At 47.3% G+C, this 25562-nt stretch overlaps 1 pseudogene; it reads left to right on the forward strand.

Moving 5' to 3' along the window:
- The first annotated feature begins 13428 nt into the window (after positions 1-13428).
- LOC147081035 (uncharacterized) lies at positions 13429-14466 on the forward strand (annotated as a pseudogene).
- Positions 14467-25562: the final 11096 nt, after the last annotated feature.

Raw genomic sequence — 25562 nt, forward strand, 5'->3', positions numbered from 1 at the left:
CAGCACTCCCCTCTGATCCTTGCCCCCTTTGGGGGGAAGGCCGTGGGCCACGCGCACGGCTCCTGGGTGGCTGGACGCCACTGGTCCCAGAAGCTGCATTGCCCTGCGACAGTTCCTCCAGGCACTCGTCCAGTGAGGAGGTGTCAAGCATTTCCTCCTCTCCTGCGGGACGTGACTGTTCCCCCGATGGTCCGGCTTGCTCCTCCTCCTCCTCCTGCTCGGAGGTGCTGTCACTGGCAGCTTCAGGGTCCTGGTCATCACCAGCTGAAAGCCGGAATGCACAAGAGTAGCATCAGAGTGAGGAGACGGCGTCAGCGAGGGAGTTCGGACTGGTGGCATTCAGCGCATTGGTGGGACAGTGGCAAAGGAGGTAGCTCGGATGGGCCAGTGCGATGTGAGAGGGCCAAAAGGCGAGGTCCTTACCATTGCTGGGCAGTGGAGGGTCGGCTACTCCGCACGCTGTGGGGACGAGCACACGGGCTCCCATGAGCACACACATGCGCTCCTCCAGCCGAGTGAGCTTCTGCAGCTTGGCGCGGCCACCCCTGGCACGGGCCTGGCGATTAAAGGCTACTTTAGCCTGCAAGAGAAAGGACGGGCTGTAAGTGCGCAGTGTAGCCCTGATGTAGTATGCACTGCCTCCCATGGTGGAATAGCTTGGCCATAGTGAAGCCCTGATGTAGTGTGCACAGCCTCCCATGGTGGAATAGCTTGGACAGAGTGAAGCCCTGATGTAGTGTGCACAGCCTTCCATGGTGGAATAGCTTGGCCAGAGTGAAGCCCTGATGTAGTGTGCACTGCCTCCCATGGTGGAATAGCTTGGCCAGAGTGTAGAGTGCCGACTGGCCAATTGATGCTCATGACTGTCCCAATGCTGCTGGCTGAGGGCTGGCCAATAGGACTTTCAGCTCCCTTTGCCCATCATGTCAGGTGTACATGCAAGAATGAGGAGGAGACTGGAAAGGGTACTCACCCTGACAAACCTGGTCAGGTCGTTGTATTTTTTACGACATTGTTTGTGGGTCCTGGGGGCATCGCCGGTGAACGTCACCCTCTGGGCGATCTGCTTCCAGGCTTTGATGTTGTCGTGGTGGGTTGGATTCCTCCCACTCTCTGGGAACAAGATCTTGCGCCTCACCTCCAGAGCTGTGACCATTATGTCCAGATCACCCTCTGAGAAGCGCAGGGCACGCTGACGGGCCTTCTCTGGCGTTGCCATGACTCCCTGGGGCTGAGCAGCAGTGTTGAGGCCTCTTTGCAAGGCTGCAGTGTGCAGGGCGTGGCAGCAGACCAATTCGTCCCTTCCCCCTTTAAGAGCTGCTCGGCGCCATGGGGTCTGCTGTCAGTGCAAAAATGACCGCACCCGCGCTGCGCCCTGCCTGGGCGCTATCCCTCTGGACCGCCGGCTTAGCGCCTAAAGATAGTTGTGGAACACCGCTTTTAGCGCTCCACCAACCCCTTAGGGCGAAGCCACTGAATTTCCGGCAACGGGGCGCTACTTTGGGGCGGGCGCTAACTTCGGGCGGGCGCTAGGGTTAGCGCCCCAAAACTGTCTATACTGAAAATCTAGCCCATAGAGTCATTGGCCTAGAAATTCAGTATAGCCACTTTTGGGGCGGTAAAGTCGGGCGGCCGCTAAAGTTTGCGCCCGCTGGAAAGTGGAGGGCAGTTCGCCGAAATTCAGTAGCTTTGGCCAAGGAGTTTGCTCGAGCGCTAAAACTGGTGATGCACGGCTATCTTTAGGCGCTAAGCCGGCGGTGCAGACTGATACCGCCGATGCCGGGCGCAGCGCAGGTGCGGTCATGTTTTGATTGACAGCAGACACCCTGGCGCCGGCCAGCTCTTAAAGGGGGAAGGGTCGATTTGGTCTGCTGCCACGCCTTGTGTACTGCAGCCCTCCAGCTAGGCCTAAACACTGCTGCTGGAGAGAAATAGCGCCAGGAACGATGCAGAGGGCCCGTGAGCGAGCGCAGCGGTTCTCTGGCCATGATTTAAAGGTGCTGGTTAGGGCTTTGGAGAAGAGAAGTCATATCTTGTTCCCGGACAGTGGCAAGAAGCCTCCCAACAGGGTGTACAGGAGAGCCTGGAGGGATATCGCCCAGAGGGTCACAGCCACCTGCGATGTCCCCCGGACTGTTGTCCAATGCCGGAAAAAGTTTAACGACCTCACTCGGATTGTCAGGGTGAGTACCCTTTCCAGTGTCCTCCTCATCCTTGCATGTGCACCTCAAATTATGGGCAAAGGCACCTCAAAGGCCTAATGGCCAGCCCTCATCCAGCAGCTATGGCACTGGCATGAACATCAATTGCACATTCTGCACTTTACACACTGGCCAAGCTATTCGACCATGGGAGGCAGTGCACACACCAACAGGGCACCACACTGTACTTAGAGGCCGTCCTTTCTCTTGCAGGCCAAGCTGGCCCAGAATCTGAAGAGCCGGACTGTCACCGGGGGAGGCTGTCCCCAGTTCCAGCAGCTCAGTGACCTTGAGGACCGCGTGGGTCGACTCATGGGTGCCCGGGTGATTGGCCCCGTTGCAATTGGAGATGCCGTCCCTGTGCTGGGCCCCAATGGTAAGGACATGACCTTTTGAACCTCTCTCGTTCCCCTTGCGCTTCAGATCTACATCCTTTGCCACTGTCCGACCAATGCGCAGAATTCCACCACTCATGCCTCCCTCGCTGACGCCCTCTCCTCACTCGAAAGCTACTCTTGTGCCTTCCTGCTTTCAGCTGGTGAGGAGGAGGTCCCTGAAGCTGCGAGTGTCAGTCCCTCGGAAGAGGAGGACGAGGAGGAGCAAGAGGAAGGCGGCCCATCAGGGGAACCCTCATCCGCGCCAGGGGATGGCAATGGAGGGGACACGTCTTCCCTGGAGGAGAGCCAGGGGGAAGTGTTGCAGGGGGGTGTAGCTCCTGTGCCCAGTGGCGTCCAGCCACGCGGGAAGGGTCGGGCAGCACGGCTGCCTTCTCCCCAGAGGGGGGAAGTGTTGCAGGGGAGTGTAGCTCCTGTGCCCATTGGCGTCCAGCCACGCAGGAAGGGTCGGGCAGCTCGGCTGCCTTCTCCCCAGAGGGGGGAAGTGTTGCAGGGGAGTGTAGTTGCTGGGCCCAGTGGCGTGCAGCCACGCGGGAAGGGTCGGGCAGCTCGGCGGCCTTCTCCCCAGAAGGAGAGTCCAGCCTCCAGTCCGGAGACGGTCCTCGCCCAGGAGGTGCGCCTCCTTGATCAAATGTCTGCGGACTCGGATCGTCGGTACACCGAGTTCATGGGGGTTGTGGCACGGTTGCCTGAGGCCATTGAGTCCCTGGCTCATAGTGTGTCCGATTTCGGGGCCTCACAGGCCAGGGGTTTCGAACAACTCGCGGCAGCACAGGCCAGGGGTCTCGAACAATTTGGGGCATCACAGGACGCGAGTCGGGCCGAATTCGGGGCATCACAGGACGCGAGTCGGGCCGAATTGAGGGCAGCACAGGACGCGAGTCGGGCCGAATTCAGAGCAGCACAGGACGCGAGTCGGGACGAATTCAGGGCAGCACAGGCAGCGAGTGGACAGTTGATCAGTGGTGCTGTGCAGTCACTGGCTGGTCTGATGCGGGCACAGACCAGGGCAGTACGGGCACTCACTGCTGCCACACTCGCTGTGTCAGGCAGGCATCGCCAGGGCACCTGCCGCGCTGCAGCAGCACAGCGGTCTGGCCTTCACCAGATTGCTGCACTTGCTGCAGCGCCAGCCCGGCCGAGTGCCAGTGTCTCAGGCGAGCAGCGAGCGCCTGGCATCAGCCAGCTTGCCCCCATTGCTGCAGCCGCCACTGCCACTCCCCCAGCGAAGCTGCGACGAGCTGCTGGAGGGACTGATGCTGCCCAGCCACAGCTGCAGCAGTCAGCAGCCGACCCCTCGAGGGCCAGAGCTCGTCTAGGCCGACCCCCAAGGGCATCTGCCGTCACGCAATGTGCCCCTCAGGAGCCTTTCCCCAGCCTTGCAGCACCCACAGGGCCCAGGTTGAGGCGGAGCAGCAGGTCGGCCAGGGGCCGGAAAAGCCTGGAGAAGGACTCGCCCTCTCAGCACACAAAGTAGAGTGTGTTGGCAAATGTTTTTTTATATGGGGGTGGTTGTGTTGTCTACGGGGGGGGGTTCTTTTGGTAAGGCCGAGGATGAAGGCCATTTGGATGGACAAGTTTTGTTATTCCTCCCCAGGTTGTGGGAGTGACATATGTTTTTGACTGTTTTTTGGGGGTGTTGTCTGTTTTTGGGTTTCATGTGGGAAGGGCCCTGAGTTTGTTCAATAAAGCTTTTTCTTTATTCAACTTGTCCATGTCTGATGTTTCAAGTGGTTGTTGTGTTAACCGGCTGAGGGCTTGCGGAGCGACTGCATTCATGTGCCTTCATTGCCACAAGCCATTCCCTGACAGGGGGCCTAGAAGTGTCGTTCAATAAGCCACCGACGGACGGCCCTTGGACCTTGTGGCTCCCTCCTGGGCTGGTACTCCTCCTCCTCCTCCTCATGGTCCTCCTGCTCGTCCTCCTGAGGTGGTGGTCCAACGTGAGGTGGCAGTGCCTGAGTCCTGCGGATAGCCAGGTTGTGCAGCATGCAGCAAACGACGACGAACTGGGAGACTCTATCCAGCGAATACTGCAGAGATCCGCCGGAGTGATCCAGGCAGCGGAACCGTTGCTTGAGGACGCCAATCGTTTGCTCTATGATGTTCCTTGTGGCTTGATGGCTTTCGTTGTATGCCTCGTCAGCAGGGGTCCTGGGCACGCGGAGCGGGGTCATGAGCCATGTACACAAAGGATTGCCTTTGTCCCCAATAAGCCATCCTCTTGGGGGAGGCTGTGCCTGGAACATGTCAGCCACAGTAGTCTGGTGCAGGATAAATGCATCGTGGCTGCTGACTGGAAAGCGGGCATTGACAGCTAGGATCCGCTGCCTGTGGTCACACACCAGCTGTACATTGAGGGAATGGTAGCCCTTCCGGTTGCGGTAATCCTCAGCATTGTCGATAGGTGCCCGCAAAGCCACATGCGTGCAGTCAATGGCGCCCTGCACCATGGGGAAGTCGGCGATCCTCGGAAAACCGACTGCATGCTGCTCCTGCCTCTCTAGGGTCATGGGAAAGGAGATGAATTGGTGTCTCCTTGTGAAAAGGCCATCGGTGACCTGCCGGATGCAGCGATGCATGGCGAACTGGGAGATGTTAGCTATGTCCCCAGCAGCGGCTTGGAAGGAGCCGCTTGCATAGAAGTTCAGAGCCACCGTGACCTTCACTTCCACCGACAGAGACGTCCTGCACATCAGCTGTGGACGCAGATCTCTGTGAAGCAGCTGGCAGATCTCTGCAACCACCTCCCTTCTGAAGCACAGCCTCTTAACACACTGCGCGACAGTCATGGTGAGATAGGACACCTGCTGGCGGTATTCCCTTTGTGGGTAAGGCCTACGTTGCTGACGCCTGATGCCCCCTCTGCGTCTAGGCATGGCTGCCCCTCTCACAAGCGTCTGTGAGCCCTTCGCACATAATGCTGGAACTGAGGGTTGGAACCCCATGCAGCCCCCATAATATACTTGCAAACAATGAAATCACAATGAGGCAAATTTCCAAGCTCTGCCCAGAAGCCAAAAATACCTCTCCTATGTTGGGCCAAATCAATAAGGTCTCTTCCTTGGTCTCTGTCCAGAAATCCGTTGCAGAAAATCATTGCAGCAAAATGACTGGCCTTTATAGTTCAGTGTAAGTGCCCTTTAATTAGCGCTCCCCGAGGCTCGCAGGGCCTCTGCTGCATTCCACTTCACAGTTCTTAACACCGCCATGCCCACATTGGGGGGGCGTTACTGAAGTTCCGGTTTGGGGCGCACAAAGGGCGTTGCACGACGAAATGACGTCATAAGTTGCGCGCGCAGCTGAGCGCGCGCAAACACTTTGCGCCGGCGCTAAATGTCTACTGAAGTTGGGCGTAGGTGCAGATCATCCTGTGCCCGGGTGCTGAGTGCCTAGCGCTCGAGATCTACCCCACCTATGGTGCTAACGGCTGGCGAACGCAACTGAATTTCTAGGCCATAGAGTTTTACAGCACAGAAAGAGGCTGTGATAAAAATGATAACTTCCGGGAAGTTATGTCATCACTTCCTGTGAACTCTGAACTATGAACTGTGTACATACCTCACTTCCTGTCATATGTCACTACCTGTTGGACTGGTATAAATACTGGTCTGTTCAGTATTGTAAGAGGCTTCTACCAGAGGCATGGTAAAGACCTCTCTTGTGCATATAGTGTGTTTATAAGTTACTTAAAGCTTACTTTAAAGTTACTTGATGGTAAGTCTCCTTTTTCTTACATCAATTTAAGTAACTTAATATTTACACTGACAAATACTAGACCTTCAGACAAACTCGGAAGCTAAGGATCCAGGGAACCACCCATCATGGAGAAAATCCTTAGACCTATTCGTCTGGACTTATACCCGAATACACCAGCAGCTGGCAGGGTATGGAAGCATTGGTATCGTACTTTTGAGAATTTTCCGGATGAATGTAAAGCGGACCAGCGACCATCTACGATGGGAATCCAAACTGGTGCGACTCTTCCTTGTTCGGCGGCTGCGGACCAAAAGGTAGACCACAGCCTCCTAATCCTGCAGGAGGGAAGAATGTGATAAAAATGATAACTTCCGGGAAGTTATGTCATCACTTCCTGTGAACTATGAACTATGAACTGTGTACATACCTCACTTCCTGCCATATGTCACGTCCTGTTGGACCGGTATAAATACTGGTCTGTTCAGTATTGTAAGAGGCTTCTACCAGAGGCATGGTAAAGACCTCTCTTGTGTATATAGTGTGTTTATAAGTTGCTTAAAGCTTACTTTAAAGTTACTTGATGGTAAGTCTCCTTTTTCTTACATCAGAGGCCCTTCGGGCCATCGTGTCTGCGCCGTCCATCAATCCCTGTCCAGTCTAAACCCATTTTCCAGCATTTGGTCCATAGCCTTGTATGCAATGGCATTTCAAGTGCTCATCGAAATGCTTCTTGGATGTTGTGAGGGTTCCTGCCTCTACCACCCTTTCAGGCAGTGAGTTCCAGATTCCAACCAACCTCTGGGTGAAAAAGCTCCTCCTCAAGTCCCCTCTAAATCTCCTGCCCCTTACCCTGAATCTATGCCCCCTTGTTACTGACCCCCCTACTAAGGGGAAAAGTTCCTCTTTATCTACCCTATCTATGCCCCTCATCATTTTGTACACCTCAATCAGATCCCCCCTCAGCCTTCTTTGCTCCAAGGAAAACAACCCCAGCCTGTCTAGCCTTACTTCATAGCTGAGGTGCTCCATCCCAGGTAACATCCTGGTGAACCTTCTCTGCACCCTCTCCAAAGCAATCACATCCTTCCTATAGTGAGGCGACCAGAACTGCACACAGTACTCCAGCTGTGGCCTCACCAGCGTTTTGTACAGCTCCATCATAACCTCCCTGCTCTTATATTCTATGCCTCGGCTAATGAAGGCAAGTATCCCATATGCATTTTTAACCATCTTATCTACCTGTTCCGCTGCCTTCAGGGATCTATGCACATGTACACCAAGGTCCCTCTGACCCTCTGTACTTCCTCGGGTCTTACCATTCATTGTGTATTCCCTTGCCTTATTTGTCCGTCCAAAATGCATCACCTCGCACTTTTCAGGGTTAAATTCCATTCGCCACTTTTCCGCCCATCTGACCAACCCGTTTATATCGTCCTGTAGCCTGAGGCTTTCCTCCTCGCAATTTACCACCCCACCAAATTTCGTGTCATCTGCGAACTTACTGATCATACCTTTTACATTCTCATCCAAATCATTTATGTATATCACAAACAGCAAGGGACCCAGCTCCGATCCCTGAGGTACCCCACTGGACACAGGCTTCCAGTCACAGAAACAACCTTCGACCATCACCCTCTGCCTCCTGCCACTCAGCCAGTTTAGGATCCAACGCTCCAAGGCACCCTGGATCCCATGGGCTCTTACCTTCTTGACCAGTCTCCGATGCGGGACCTTGTCAAAAGCTCTACTGAAGTCCATGTAAACCACATCCACAGCATTTCCCTCATCCACACACCTAGTCACCCTCTCGAAAAATTCAATCAGATTGGTCAGACATGATTTACCCTTGACAAAGCCATGCTGACTATCCCCGATTAATCCTTGCCTCTCCAAGTGGAGACTAATTTTGTCCCTCAGAATTTTTTCCAATAATTTCCCCACCACAGATGTTAGGCTCTCTGGCCTGTAATTCCATGGTTTATCCCTGCTATCCTTCTTGAATAATGGTACTACGTTAGCTGTTCTCCAGTCCTCTGGTACATCCCCTGTGGCCAGAGAGCTTCTGAAAATTTGTGTCAGAGCCCGTGCAATCTCCTCCTTTGCCTCACACAACAGCCTGGGATACATCTCGTCCGGGGCTGGGGAGTTATCCACTTTTTGGCCTGCTAAAACCGCTAGTACCTCCTCCCTCTCGATGGTAATATGTTCAAGTATGTCACAGTCCCCTTGCCCGATTTCTATGTCTACATCGTCTTTCTCCATAGTGAACACAGATGCAAAAAATTCATTTAAGACCCCGCCTACATCATCTGGCTCTACACACAGATTGCCAATTTGGTCCCTAATGGGCCCTACCCTTTCCCTGGTTATCCTCTTGCCCTTAATATACTTATAAAACATCTTAGGATTTTCCTTTATTTTGGTCGCCAGTGTTATTTCATGGCCACTCCTTGCCCTCCTAATTTCTTTTTTAAATATGCCCCTGCACTTTTTATACTCCTCTAGGGCTTCCTCCGTCCTTAGTCTTTTGTAACTGCCAAAAGCCCCCCTTTTTTTCCTAATGCATTTTTGTATATCCCTTGTCACCCAGGGTTCCCTTTGCTTGTTGGTCCCGCCCTTGACCTTTGCAGGAACATGTTGGCGTTGTACTCTCTCTATTTCCCTTCTGAAAGTCTCCCACTGTTTTGATGTGGATTTTCCTATAAGTAGCTGCTCCCAGTCCACTTTGGCCAGATCCTGCCTTATCATATTAAAATCGGCCTTCCCCCAATTTAGAACTCTTATTTCCAGGCCGTCTTTGTCTTTTTCCATGACCACCTTAAATCTCACCGAATTATGGTCACTGCCGCCAAAATGCTCTCCTACTGACACTTTCACCACTTGCCCGGCTACATTCCCTAGAATTAGGTCCAGTACCGTGTGTAGGGAATTATGTGTGAATGTGTAAAAGAGCCGAGAGCTTCACATTAAGAATGCTCAGAATGTTTCTACTTCATTTCTTTTCTTCGACAAACACTATTACCATGTGTCAGTGTGCTGTGTGTTTCTGGTTTCAGTTTGAAGAAGCACGTGCTGTTTTTAGTGTGTTAATTTATTTCCCTATATATGTCTACACATGTGTATTATGTTTGAGATACTTTGATTCCTTTTTGGTTGTAAACTGATTTAAACTGTGGAAATACTTCAAGAGCTCCCGACCTGAGAATATCAGGTAAAGGTTATGCCCTAACTGAGCTCATAACCCATTGCAGAGATCAATATTTTAAACTTTTCTGATTTTCATTTTAAGGTGAAGATGCTGGTGTGGATTTATTTTGGCTGAAGTTTACTTGTGTAACTGTGAAAAGTTGCATAAGTTTACTTTACAAAAGAAAGATAAGATACAGCTTTGAAGATTATAAGTTACAATCGCAGGGCGCTGTCTGGTAGTAAATCTCTTGGAAGTTCTTCAAAGCACTTTGTAATAATGGGATTACAGCTAAAGAAACTGCTATTGCTTGACGCAGATTATATTAAAAAGGCGTGGTCTTGTTTGAAATGGATGTACACTTTTAAAAAGCACTTTTCTCTTAATTCGGTTACTGCAAGTCGGAGAATTGCTTTTTTGATTGGCTCCTCCCTCGCCCACTCAGCTTCTGACAAGCAGGAAGTAATTTGGCATAAAAGCACATTTATTTCTGTGGACGGCCAGTCACTGCCTTCGGCCGGGAAGATCTCCTGGATTCTGACAGAGGATGAGAGGAGGAAGCAGCCTTTTGGGATGGTACAACGCTGAGCATATTCCTACATCGTCCTCAGCGACAATTAGAATGGAAGGGCACATCAGCTGTCCAAAACGATGGAGATTAGAGTGCTGTGCAAGTAAGGGAACCACATGGAGCATTGCAGGCCAGATAATTAGAGTCGAAAGCGAAACATCCCCCTTTGGCTCATTCAGTGTTGCAGGGTGAGGGCTCTTGAATTACATCAGTTCAAAATTGAAGCCTCATGGCCCAAAGATGAATTTCAAAGAAGGGACAATTTGCACTACAAGTTGATGTGTTATTTGATCTGCGTAAGTGGTATGTCCCAGATTCACTTCTCATGAGGTGTCCGGTCGGCCACACACCTAGTAGGCACCGGAAGGGTGTAAGCCTGGTTGAATGGCAGGTGCAGCAGTTACAGTGGCCCAGTATTGATCAGACTGTGAATGATATAATTAATGGAAGCCTCACCTGTGACAAGGACGATCCTGGCGTTAAAAAGCTCTCCAGCCGAGTCCCAGCATCCATCGCCAGTGAAGAAATTTGCACTTTGATTGATTCGGCCCATTTCAAAAGACTCAGAACGGTAAACAGAACTGCTTGTTTATAATTGACTGTTATTCCAAGTTTGGTTAAGTAACAGTCATCAGAAATTTAAATGGGTTTGGGAGTAAGGCATTACATATGATGGAATAATGAACTGTGAAAAGGTAAACCCAGCAACTGCAGTCCAGTCAGTTTGAATTCGGCTGTGGGTAAGCTTTGATAAACAGTAATCAGGGACAAAATTAACAGTCACTTGGATAGGTTTTGATTAATTAAAAAAATTAACCATGGACTTGTTAAATGCAAATCGTGTTTAGCCAGCTTGATAGAGTTTTATGAGATATTAACAGAGAGGTTTGATGAAGGTTATGCGTTTGATGTAGTGTACATGTATTTCCAAACGGCGTTGAACAAAGGCTTGCCAGCAAAGTCGAAGCCCATCTAATAAAGAGGACAATGGCAGCATAGATACGAAATTTGCCAAGTGACAGTAAACAGAGAGTAAGGGTGAACAGTTGTTTTTGGACTGGAGGAAGGTATACAGCGGTGTACCCCAGGGATCTGTTCTAGAACCACTGCTTTTCATTATATATATTAATGAACTGGATGTGGGGGTACAGGACACAATTTCAAAATTAGCAGCTGATACAAAACTTGAAAGTAAAGGGATGTGAGTTAGTAAAGTGCCCACTCAGAGTTCTTGGACAAGACACAGATAGGCAGCAGCATGTTTGTAGAATAGATTAGATTTATTAAGCTTACAGCGTAATCAAAGCTTAACATTCACAGAATCCCCACAGTGCAGATAGAGGCCATTTCGGCCCATCGAGCCTACACCAACACATATCCCACCCGATCCCCGTAACCGCTACACCAACAAATATCCCACCCTATCCCCACGTATACAATCCCCCTAACACTAAGGGTCAATTTATCATAGCCAATCAACCTAACCCGCACATCTTTGGATTGTGTGAGGAAACCGGAGCACCCAGAGGAAACCCACGCCAACACGGGGAAAATGTGCAAACTCCACACAGACAGTCACCCGAGACGGGATTTGAACCCGGGTCCCTGGCGCTGTGAGGTAACAGTGCTAACCACTATGCCACCGTGCTGCCATTAGGTGATAGTAACAAATAGCTCGCAGCCCTTGCTTTCTGGAGCACTTCGGACACAGGCATCGTCGTCGCAGGCCTGTTCCTTATCTTCGGAGCAAAACTCTGCGTGAAACTGTTCTTTGAATATCGAGGTTTTTACCCATTCCTTATCAACAGTTCGTTTGGCCAGTGTCCATGTATGGTCTATAACAAAATCACCTTTTTTAATTGGTTCTAATCGTCAAAATACCATTGTCACTCAGATTAAGGTTAATAACCTGGCCAATCCGTTTCCAGTACATTTCCAATAACCCTGTTCTGCTGTCGTTTTACCTTGTTTAAAGCTTTTCACCCCATTGGAATTTACCATATAACTTTCCTTTTATGCCGCAACCAGTACATGGCCTTTATGCCAAGGGCCCAGATCATTTCAACGCTGTTTCACTTGTCTTGATATATCCAGATTATCTTACTTTAATCCACCAGATAAATACCTTAACTTCAATGATCTCTCTCATTTATTGGAATTTATACTAATTATTCTTTACAGGTTGTAGCAATTATTTTTGTTAAGCAAATTCTCAGTTCCAACAGCATTATAATATGTATTTCTTAGCAATTTAATTATTTGACATTCACTTGCAGATTACAGGAAGCGGCAGGGGGAGGGACACACCCCAATCTACATCGAAGGGGCTGAGGTGGAGAGGGTCAGCAGCTTCAAATTCCTGGGTGTATTCATTACGGAGGACTTAACGTGGTCCAATCACATCGACGTTGTAACCAAGAAGGCATGCCAACGCCTGTTCTTCCTCAGGAGACTGAAGAAATTTGGAATGGCCCCCCAGATTCTCACCAACATCTACCCATGCACCATCGAGAGTATCCTGTCCGGCTGCATCACTACCTGGTATGGCAACTGCACCGCAACAGACTGCAAAGCTCTACAGAAGATAGTGAAAGCTGCACAAAACACGATAGGAATTAAACTACCTGCTGTGCAGGATATCTACCCCGAGAGGTGCCGGGGGAAGGCCCTGAGAATCATTAAAGACGTGAGTCACCCCAGCCACAACCTCTTCGCCCTGCTCCCGTCTGGTAAGAGATACCGAAGCATACAGTCTCGTACCAATAGGTTTCGAAACAGCTTCTACCCCCAGGCCATAAGACTCATGAACGATTAATTTATTATTAATTATTACTGTTGGTTTATTTATTATTACTGTCTTTCTATTAGTATTTCTCTTAGTATTTTTATCATTGTTATGCCATATTTATTCCAATGTTGGGAGAACTCGTAAAAATCAACATTTCATTGTGCAGTACACACGTCTGCTGCATATATGACAAATAAAATTGAATTGAATTGAATTGTGGCAGTTTGTAATCAAAAGTTACTCAAAACTGGTTTTGAACTGTCTGCAGCTACATTTTGAACAACTCTTAGCGTTCTAGTTACCCAGGAGTAATTATGTGTAATATTATTTGGTCAATGGCTACAATAAAGTTATACATATATGATTCTCATCTACTAAATATCTTACAAATCCCCACCTCGAGGATGAGATATTTTAAACGTTGATTCCTCGACTAAATCAATCTAGTTTCTACCAAGCATTGCTGTATTCTAAATTATGCATTGTTATAGAACGCCTAGAAACCCTACCGATTAGCCTATGCAGATAACATATCATAATCATTACAGTAAACGTTAATATCATTTGGTTGGGTAGGATAGGAACCTATGCATGGAGACAGAGTAAAGGGAAGCAAGGCTAGAAACAAAAGAGAGGAAGGAGAAAAGCAAAAGTAGAAGGCAGAGAAATCAAGGGTGTAAATCAAACAGGGCCATAGTAAATAAGAATTCTAAAAGGACAACAAGTTTTCAAAAATGAAGCCTGAAGGATTTCTGTCTTAATGCGAGGAACATTCGTAATAAGGTGGATGAATTAGCTGCACAAATCGATTTAAACGGATATGATATAATTTGGATTGCAGAGACATGGTTCCAGTGTGACCAAGAATGGGAATTCAAAATCCAGGGGTATGCAATGTTCAGGAAGGACAGGAAAAAAGGAAATGGAGGTGGGGTGGTATTGCTGGTTAAAGAGGAGATTAACACAATAGCAAGGAAGGATATTAACTCTGATGATGTGGAATCTGTATGGGCAGAGCTGAGAAATACCAAGGGGCAGAAATCGTTCGTGGGAATTGTATACAGAGCCGTAAACAGTAATGCTGAGGTTGGGGAGAGCATTAAATGGGAAATTAGAGACACGTGCAATAAGGGCACAGCAGTTATAATGGGTGACATTAAATTACATATAGATTGGGCTAACCAAATTTGTAATAATACTGTGGAGGAGGAATTCGTAGAGAGTATACGGGATGGTTTCCTGGACCAATATGTCGAGGAACCAACAAGAGATCAGGCCATCTTAGACTGGGTATTATGTATTGAGAAAGGATTAATTAGCAATCTTGTTGTGTGAGGCCGCTTGGGGAGGAGCGATCATAATATCATGGAATTCTTCATTAAAACTGATAGTGAAGTAGTTGACTCAGAGACTAGTGTCCTCAATTTCAATAGAGGAAACTACGATGGTATGAGGCACGAGTTGTCTAGCATGGATTGAGGAACATTACTTAAAGGGTTGACGGTGGATAGGCAATGGCAAACATTTAACGATCGCATGGATGAAATACAGAATTTGTTCATCCCTGTTTGGAATAAAAATAAAACAAAAAAGGGGACTCAACCACGGCTAACAAGGGAAATTAGGCATAGCATAAGATCCGAGGTGAGGACATATCATTTGGCCAGAAAAAGCAGCAGACCTGAGGATTGGGAGCAATTTAGGATTGAGCAAAGTAGGACAAAGGGATTAATTAAGAGGGGGATATACATTATGAGAGTAAGCCTGCAGGGAACATAAAAACTGACTGTAAAATTGTCTAAAGATATGTGAAGAGAACATGTTTGTTGAAGTCAAGCGTGGGTCTCTTGCAGTCATAATCAGAGGAATTTGTAATGGGGAACAAATAAATGGCTGATCAATTAAATACATCTTTTAGTTCTGTCTTCACAAAGGAGGACACAAATAACCTCCCAGAGATGTCGGGGAACATAGGGTCTAATGAGAGTGAGGAATCGAATGAAATCAGTATTCATAGGGAAATGGTCTTAGGGATATTGATGGGATTGAATGTCGTTAAGTCCTCAGGGCCAGATAATCTATATCCTAGGGTACTTAAGGAAGTGGCCCCAGAAATAGTAGATGCATTACGAGTCATCTTCAAAAATTCTATAGACTCTGGAACAGTTCCAATGGATTGAATGATAGCTAATGTAAACCCACTATTTAAAAAGTGTGGTAGAGAATAAGCGGTGAATTACAGACCAGTCAGCCTGACATCGGCAGTGGGGAAAAAGCTAGGGTCCATTATAAAAGATGTAATAGCAGAGCACTTGGAAAACAGTGACCGGATCGGACTAAGTCAACATGGATTTACAAAAGCTAAATCATGCTTGACTAATCCACTGGCATGTTTTGAGAATATAACTTGTAGAAACATAAGGGAGAACCAGTGGATGTGGTGTATTTTGACTTTCAGAAGGCTTTTGATAAGGTCCCACATAAGAGATTAGCCTGTTAATTTAAGGCACATGGGATTGGGGGTATGGTACTGTCCTGTGTAGAGACCTGGGTGGCAGACACGAAGCAAAGAGTTGCATTAACGGGTCTTTTTCTGAGTGGCAGGCTGTGACTAGTGGGGTAGCAAAAGGATCGGTGCTGGCTTTCACAATATATATAAATGATCTAGACAAGGGAACTAGATGTAATATCTCCAAATTTGCAGAAGACACAAAGGTGGGTGGGCGTGTGTGTTATGAGGAGGATGCAGAGAAACTCCAGTGCGATATGGACAGGTTAGGTGATTGGGCAGATGCATGGCAACAGCGGTTTATTGTGGATAAATGTGAGGCTATCTACTTCGGTGGCAAAAACAGGAAGACAGATTATTATCTGAACGGCAATAGATTGGGAGGAGTGGAAGTGCAATGAGACCTGGGTGTCCTTGTGCACCAGTCGCTGAAGTTAAGCATGCAGGTGCAACAGGCGGTTAAGAAGGCAAACGGTATGTGGGCATTCATAGCGAGAGGATTTGAGTACAGGAACAAGGATGTCTTGCTGCAGTTGTACAGGGCCTTGGTGAGACCACACCTTGAATATTGTGTGCAGTTTAGGTCGCCTTATCTGAGGAAGAATGTTCTTGACATGGAGAGAGTGCAGCGAAGATTCACCAGACTGATACCTGGGATGGCAGGAATGATATATGAGGAGAGATTTGGTCGATTAGGTTTATTTTCGCTAGAGTTTAGAAGAATGAGAGGGGATCTCATTGCAACTTATAAAATTCTAACAGGACTAGACAGACTAGGTGCAGGAAGGATTTTCCCGATGGTGGGGAGTCCAGAGCCAAGTGTCACAGTCTAAGGATAAGGGGTAAGCAATTTAGGACAGAGATGACGATGAATTACTTCAACCAGAGAATGGTGAACCTGTGGAATTCTACACCACAGAAGGCAGTTGAGGCCAATTCATTAAATATATTCAAGAAGGAGTTGGATATATTTCTTGAGGGTAAAGGGATCAAGGGATATGTGGAGAAAGCAGGGACAGGGTACTGAATTTGAATGATTAGACATCATCTCATTAATTGGTGGAGCAGGCTCGAGGGGCGAATGGTCTATTCCTGCTCCTATCTTCTATATTTCTATGATTGCCATTGAAATAATTCTGTACGGTGGGCGTTGTGCCACGTTATACGTGGTTTCCCACCAACTGCAACTCCCACGGGTCATAATCTCTTTCTGGGTTCTGTCATTGCTTTGTTGCATCTGAACTAAGTGTATTTGTGAAATCGAAGTTCTCTCTATAACGGCTTTAAGATTTAAGGATAGGGTTGGAATTGGATATCCGAAGTTAACCACTGCTCTCAGGGCTTCTGATTGCATTGAGAAATTCACTCTTAGATAGGTAATATTATGAATGATTACAGGTACGAGGGTTTGAATGCCTATTCGGACCGTTTGTGTGGGTTTAAAGCAATAGGTAGGATAATCTATTGGACTGTCATCCTGCCCATGCTGGTAATACCTAGCACGATTGGTGAGGCAATAGGTACCCATTTGTAGATAAACGTAATTCTTTCGGTCTAATCCCCACCTCTGCACATTCATACTCCAGAGGGGTGAGTCTGAGTCTAGTGTGAAACCACAGACTTGGTGTCCTGACATCGCAACTGCACATGTTAACCCCACTATATCGGTGCAACACCCCATATGAGGACTGTCCCCGGTGTTATTTCATTTAATCAGAGTGATGGGGGGGGGGGGGGTGGGTGATACAAAAGACTTATGGAACCTTCCTTCTAGCATCCCTATCGATTCTACCTTAACTACTTCCCAAGGTCTCATATTATGTACCTGCTGCAGCTACAGTAAGACAGGAACGATTGGCTGACTGTCATAATCCCCATTTCCTCTCACTAAATATATTAATCCCTGTGTTCTTGCCTCCTGTACATTGTAGTCCTTATATAATGGAGCCACTTTCCAATCACGGAATCATTGACAAATGAGGGAACTCGGTTATGTTCTATTTCACTTAACACTGCCATCACTTGGTCCATCATGTAACTCCCATAAATTTAACATATCCTAGTCCTTGAGATGTCTTGTTCTGCTTTACGAATCCCTCTTGTCGCATTGTTAAAATGAACCTGCATTTGCCTGTATATTTCTGTTTTGTCTTGTGTGGTTATCAGCATATTCTCCAATTCCAGTATTCATGTTAGATAGAAGGCCTTTCAACTGTCTCCTCATTACCTCGTCATGTTCCCACATATTGTCTATATCTACCCTGTTCAAGGCAACGGTTCCTGCGGTGGGTCCTATCCCTAGCCATTCTCCCAGGCCTCTCTTTGTTCTCAAGTGGCTAATATTATGACCTGAAATGTTGACCATTACGTAAGCCCGTTCGACATCCCACGAACCCCATCTGTCTGGGGCATTCTTCTTATCTAAAATATCCTTAACCATTTTCCTCAACAAGTGGTCATTTTATCTGTGGTGTCCTGTAGGGCATACATTTCCGAGAAAGGGAATACCTGTAAAATTGAAGATTACCGGGATAACTTCGTACCGAACATCACTATACTATTGTTTGTAGGTACGGGTGACATTCAATCCGTTTGATGGTCCATTTGTTATTTGCTATTTTTATGCTTGTCGCATTTCCTTTGTAACCTTATCTCCTCTGTTCTTCCCCTGATTTCCATCTGTAGTACTTCTCCTTGCCTGGGTCTCTCTTTGTGCTCCACATTAAAACATTCTATCATTCCTCTATGTGTTTTATCTATTTTGGTCCAATTCAGTGTATTCAAACTCTGTCCCAGGTATGGGATCCACACACTATCTGGTGTAATCTCAACCGCTTCGTCGAATCTGCACCCTAGATTTACAAACTATCCTTTTCCTAATTGAAACTTTGGGGTTACTTGATTATTTTCTTTAATACATAGACACGCTAATTTAAACCCTTCGCCCTCCCTGGCCCATAAACAGGTGATCCCATTGGTCGTATTATCGGGTTCACAATATTCACAGTACACATTCATATCGAATTCATCTCCTGAAGCCGCTCCTCATTCCAGTGATGACGTATCGTCGGTTGGCATCTTGACTCCTTTCCGGATGATGATAAAATTCAAAGTCTGGTAGATACCAACGAGCATCAGAAGTCCCACTATGTGTCTGAGTCCTGCCATTTTGGCCACCTGGAGGACATAACAGTGCAGTATTTATTCGTTCACAGTCTTTAACTGATTGATATGATACCATTTAATTACTTTTCTCTTTTCCACTCTCCCTTTACGTTACTCATTCAGATACATGGCTAGATTCAATGTATCCACTATTGAGAAGGATGCCTTCCATTTGGCGTCAAACGCATTTTCCTTTTTCCCATAATTTAATACCATGTCTTTATCACATATCTGACATTCAAAAGGTCAAATCTTCTGGTCAAATAGATTTTGATTCGGTTTTTAGATTTCCTTAAATTCTTTTTGCCATGCGTAAGTTAACTTCATTAATATGGGGCCAGCAATTCGGGTCGGAGGCTTCCCGTGGGTGCCTGCTTTTTCCATGCACAGCTGCTAGGGACATACCCGCGTGGAGAAAGCTGTAAAAAAATCTGAAGTTGCAGGTCTACACGCTGCCAATCCGGCGCACGCAATTGACCTCCGAACCCCTTCCTTCAAGGGAACGGAAGTTCCGGTTTCCAGCACATACGCAGTGCATGCATAACACCAGCACTTCCGTTGGCCTTGCCGGAGAGACCCAGCACGTACTCACCCGTGGGGCCCGAATTTCTGGCCCATGGTCTACTCTGCGCTCCAACTACGAGTGGTTACATGGTTGTTGCATGTGTGGGGTAGTGCCCGTCAAAGTTGAATGACGTGGAGTCATCATCAACCTCCCAGCCAATGCCTGGTAAGGTGATATCCCCGTGGTCCTATGTGGCTTGGACAGAATTGCCATTCAATACATGGGCAACATATTGACCCATTGAGTGGGGTGTTCTGTACACAATTTTCCCAACATGGATTTCAGTGTGCCATTCCCTCTTTCCACTATCCCGGATGATTGGGGATGGTGAGCTATATGTAGCTTATGTTAAATTCCCATAATTTCCTGTAATTTGGAAAAGACTTTACCAGTGAAGTGCGTGTCCTGATCACTGTCAACTTGAAGTGGCAGTCCCCACCTACAGAATTTCCTCTCTCAATAACAATCTGTCCTTGGTAAGCGCAGTGTTGGAATAGGAGGGGAAGGTCTCAATCCATTTAGTGAACTGATCGATAACAACGAGGGCATATTCAAAATTGCCCTGCGATGGTGGGAGGGGACCAACAAAATCAATTTTAACATGAGTCCAGGGCCCATCAGGGCCTGGTTGACTTCGAAGGAGGGTACAGTTGGAACAATGGGAGCGGTTCTGCTGCAAACAAGGTATGCATCGGGTAACATATATCGTTATAGTTTCCTTCATATTAGGTCACCAGGCTGTGGTGGCAATCATTGTGAAAGTGACTTCTGCCGAGTAATGACCTCCTACAGGGTGGGAGTGGATTAGGAACAAGAGTTCTTCTGCCAGGTGTGGGGGAATGCAGACAACCGGGTAGTTATCTGGGGCATTTTGATACATAATAATGGTTGCGAACCCTTTGTCATAAGAAGGATCTTGGGGGCCGATGCGGTGTGTGCCAGTAAGGGTTTACCTTGGTCATGCCAATTGATGACCATCTGATAGGGGCTATACTCTGTTTGAAGGGAAGCCAAATCGAGAGCTTTGCTAAATGCAGCAACTGCGATTACCTCCTCAAGTTTAGAGGGAGGGGATCACCGGTCAGGGCTGCTTCATTAGCAGCTACATCTGCCGCATTACTTCCCAGGGTGCGAGTGGACTCGACTCTCTTGTGGGCATTAAGCTTACCAATGTGACAAGGCATTTGTCGTGACTTTAGGGCCTGCAATATGAGAGTTAATCATGGCCCATGGGTTAGGGGTTTACCATCTGACGAGAAGTAGGAATTCTTTTGGTAGAGGGGAAGGGACAGCATTGCATTGATGGCATAGGCACTGTCAGACCAAATGTTTGTCGGGTAGCCAGAACTTTCTTGATCGGCGATGAGAAGGACCAAAATCTCTTCATATTGGCTTCAGTGTTTGTTACTTTTAAACTTGAGAGTCTTCTCAGGTAGGACCACAGCACATCCGGTATGAGGTGAGTTCTATGTGGTAGGAGGAGCCATCAACGTATACTTCAGAGGCTCCTTCTATTGGTGATTGCAAAACAGGATCGTACTCAAAGTCTATTAAAGGCAGTGGACACTTGTGAGGCTGTCCCTCGTACGCAAGCATCAGTCGTAAAAGAGTAGTCAATTTGGATGTTATATCAATATCACCTTGTAATAGTTCTGAAGTTCATTTACTGATGCGTTGGGATGAGATCAAAGAATTGCCTGGTTTGATAAGGAGGTTCAGTGCGGTGTGAGGGGAATGCAAGATGGTCCTCTGTAAGCCCAAATTGTAGGTAAAGTGTTGACTGGCCCAGAGCGTCGCCAGTAGGTGGCGCTCACACGCTGGCTAAGTCCGTTCGCCCCGTGCAAAAGCCCTGAGGCATATAGAGCGGTTGTAACCTGTCCAGTCATTCTTGACTTATCACCGCAGTCAGACTATGGTCGAAGGATGCGAACTCGAGATGGAAAGGCTATTTCGGGTCGGCTGATATCAACCAGGTAGCCTGCATAACACCTTGTTTTACTTTCTTAACTGCAGAGGTGTGATCTGACACCCACATGGAGGAAATTTGATCCTATTTTCCTTTTAGCAGTTCATAGAGGGGCTTTGCAAGTTCTGCAAATCCAGGAATAAAACTACGCTGGTATCCCACTAGTCCCAAAAACGATTGGAGCGCTGTCCTGGATACATGAAGCAGGAGTCGTTGAATGACCTCTATCTTGTGCTCGTCAGTAATTAGACCCTGTGGTGAGAATGTCACTCCCAAATAGGGGACCTGTTCCTGAACAAGCTGAGCTTTTCGAGCGTTAGTTTTCAAGCCTGCACTGCTTAACGGTGTTAAAATTCATCTAACAGTTCAAGGTATTCCTCGATTGTACTAGTAGCCAGTAGCAAGTCGTCGACATACTGAAGCAGACACTGCGGCTTAGAAAAAGCTTTCAGGATCCGTACCATTCTGGTATGCAAAATGGTCGGGGCGTTGTGCAAGCCTAGGTGTAGGCACGTCCACGTGTAACTCTGGTCCTCCAAGATGAAAGCACATTTATATTGATCCTCTGTTCTGACAGGAATACTCCAAAAGCCATTCGCAATGTCTAGAGTGGAGTACTAGTTAGGGTCTTTTGGGAGTTCTGATAATAAGGTCGACGCATCCTTAACGATAGGGGTGCTCTTGGGCTTAACCGTGTTAAGACTTTGGTAATCAATAGTGAGCCGCCAGCTATCATCTGGGTTCCGAACTGGCCAAGCTGCTGGATTAGTCGCGAAAGTGCCTGTTCTCAGAATGCCCTGTGATAAGAGGGAGTCAATGACGTCTATAATATAGGGATGACTTTCTTTGGGAATTGGTTATTGTTTAACAAAGGAGTGGGGCGGGCCATTAATCGTCTCCTCACACTCCATTCGACAGCAGTCATGCTTACTAGTGGAGAATGTGGGTGAGTGCTTTTGAATTAATACTTTGACTCGCTCACCTGTGTGATCTAGTGCCTCGTGCAAGCAAGTCCACTTAATCGCAAATACGGAGTGGGCATCCGATATTTCGATCAATTCACTACCTCCTGTCCCGATCAAAATACACCTCTGGTTGCAATCAATAATTGCCCCCTAAGTTTCCAAAACATTACTTCCCAATATGCCCCTTCCATCAGGAGGTGTCATCAAGACAGATTCATCAACATTCAAATCAATCCCGTTTTTTACACATAGTTATCATTTCTCCCTTAAAAGCAGAGGTTGACCTCCCATCAAAGCCTTGTAACGTCAAGCAGCCCTTGCCCCCCGCAGCATGGCGTTCAGGGTGTGGGGAATGCATGATGGTAACGGATGAATCGGTGTCAATAAGCATGATTTGTTGTCGGCCCCCCGTAGAACAACCAACATTTGTGGTCTCCGGTTAAACATCACATCGGAACCCCACTTCAGACAAAGAGGGGGCCGATGCCCTTCATTGGGCCAATGCCTGGGATCACTGTGGCTGTTCTCCAGCCGGATCCGAGATGGCCGCCACCCGATTAGCTCTTGTAACTAGGTGGGTGTTCAGAATGGCTGTTGCTTTACTCATTTCTCCGGGCAATTTATCTACCTTGGTCTCCAGGGGATCAGCGGATGTTATTGGTGGTGGTGGGGGTAGAGTTCCTTGTAAGAGAGGGTACCGTTGGCCCTGACTTCGGGGTTTCTTAAAAAAATTAGAATAGTGCCCAGGTCTCCCACAATTGTAACAATTTCCTTCTTCGACGTGTGTAGGGGGGTGCAGTGGGCATAACTGGCTCTTCTACCACACTAACAGGTTTATCTTCCACGTTGAGTTTTTTATACTACACTAACAGTTTCTTTTTGTTTACACTCCTCCCTTGCAAAAGTCCATGCCCGATTGGTGGTCTGGAGTAGTTCAGGCCACTCAGTCACAGGTGAGAGCGTGTGTGCTAGAGCGTGCCTCAATGAGCTTTGTAAGCCATTCAAGAATTGTTAATTGAACGGTACCTGGTCCTTCCCTTCTTCATCGGAGTCAGGAGCAACCTTTTGGGTTCCCCATATACCGTGTAGAGCCAATCACTCTATACAGTGGGTGATTCTCCTGATCTCTGTGTTGTTTGATAACATTGCTTAGCCATATCCTTGCTGTTAATGCCTAACTGTTCCTGAGTGGATCCATGACTACTGTCGAGGTAGTGCCAATATTAAAAACCAGGAACGGAAGATTTTGCCGTATCTTGGGGTTGGTGGAAGCGAGGAGGATGCATTTCAAATCGGCGTCCTCTAATTCGCTGTGTCCCCGCCTCTAAGCAGTCCATCGAACTTTAACATCGATGGGGCACTCGGATCGTGTTATGGGGCTTAACTCATTAACACAAGCTTGTACTTCGACAGCATTGAGGGGAACGGAGCGCTTCTCGGAGTCAGTTTCCACCCCCTTGTCATTATAGGCCTGGGTTCTAACTATGACATTCCCAGGGACCGACTGCCTCTCCTCATGGATGGAGGACAACCCGGGGTCTCCCGAACCATCATGTCGGCCGTGCTGATATGTCTTGCATTCGAGTGCATCCCGGTCTATCATTTCTCCTCCTCCTGCTGCTCCCACAGCTGAATCATACGACCTGGCAGTAACAGCAGCCAAAACAGCCTCCCGTTTTCCCAGCTTTACCTCTCGTTCGTATATCTTCAACCTACACTGAGTGTGATCCATCTCTCTATAACGACGCTTGTGAGCTTCCCTAAATGTGCCTCTGCCATCTTGTAGATCATGTTTAAGATTCTCCCTCTCTATCTCACAAGATTGTAACGCCTGTTTGGTTTCTTCTAGTACACGCATGGCGCTGACTGCCTGGACTGCACACATGCTCTTCTGTTGCAGAACAACTGCAGCTTGAGAGGTCTGGCTCTCAAAGTCAGTAAATCGCTTTTTCAAATCTCCCACTTCCTGAACCTGATTTCTTTATAGGTCTTCCAGCTCCAGCTCTTGCTGCTTCCGTAAGTCCACCAGCTCCTGCCTATGATTGTCTTCTTACTCATTGTGTTGTGCTCTTAGCTCTTCTATCTCTTTACTTTGTTTCTTAGAGTACTCATCATCTCTATGAGCACAGTAAAATACTGCATAGGCGAGTATCCTAGTCGCCTTATCACTTTTAATCTTTTTTAGATCCACACGTTCCTGAATAAAGTTTATCACTTCGTCAAAGTTAACTCGGTCTTCTTTGCATAAACACTCCGCCAATATTACCTGTACTTGCTCCTCACAGGCACCTCTTTCTAACTTATTCTTGTACATGTTAACAAAACTTTTATTAGTCATCTTGTTGTTTTCTTAACAGATCTCTAACATCTATAACTATCGGCGCACAATTCACGGGCACTCCCCACGAAGGGTTATCCCTCACAAAGAGAAGCAGCTGATCAGGAGGCTGCACTCGAGGTCTGGTCTATCAAACAATACTAGCCGCTTTGGCTCGTCCCATCTGGGGTGCCACCTATGAGTCTTCAGTATGACCTCTCAGAGTTCTTGGACAAGACAGAAATAGGCAGCAGCCAGTATGTTTGAGCAATAGATCAGATTTATTAAGCTAACAGCGTAATCAATACTTAACATTCGGCGATAGTCACGAATTGTTCACAGACCTTGGTTTCTGGAGCCCTTCGGACATAGGCAACATCGTCCCGGGTCTGTTCCTTATCTTTACAGCAAAACTCTGTGTGAAACTGTTCTTTGAATATCGAGGTTTTTACCCATTCCTTATCAACAGTTCGGTTGGCCAGTGTCCCTATATGGTTTTTAACAAAATCACCTTCTTTAATTGGTTCTAATGGTTAAAATACCATTGTCACTCAGGTTAATGTAGTGTCCGTGTGTTGATAAAGACACTGAAGACAGGAGTTGGTTCATCGGTGTTAACTAAGCAAAGTCTGGGGAGTGGGGTTCTAATGTATATACACAATATACAGGCTTATATAGCCCGAGTGGCAATTACCGGCATTACAGCACACCTGGGGCTCTTAAAGGCACATACACTACAATTCCTCCCCTTTTAGCGAACCAGTACATCATATTTTAAGTAATTATTAATTACATGTTATAAGAAAAATAATATACACATTGCTGTAGTTAATTAATTATAAGTCAGTCTCTCAGGAGGCTTCCTGACTCAGTCCGGATAACGCCTCGGGGGTGTAGTAGTTTCTGGTGGTGTAGTAGGTTCTGCAAGGCTGATTCGGCTTGAATGCCAGTGTCGGGTTCATCGGGTTCCAGTATCACTGGATCGGAGGTAGATATGGGTATCTCTACTTCATCGTTAGACATATAGAGTTGTGGTGTAGGTTGTCCCTTTTTGGATGACTTTATGATTTGGTCAGCATGGCGCCTTATTATGCTTTCTCCGATGTCCACGGTATACTTCAGTGGTTCTAGTCATGTACAGATAGTTCCAGGCTGCCATTTCTCGGTACGGCAGTCCCGGGCCAAAATTTGTTGACCTATCTGGAAGGTTCTAGTTGGCCTTTCATTCATGCCT

This window comes from Somniosus microcephalus, unplaced genomic scaffold (assembly GCF_052327205.1).
Source record: "Somniosus microcephalus isolate GS21.2 unplaced genomic scaffold, FLI_Smic_1.0 scaffold864, whole genome shotgun sequence".
Lineage (NCBI taxonomy): Eukaryota > Metazoa > Chordata > Chondrichthyes > Squaliformes > Somniosidae > Somniosus > Somniosus microcephalus.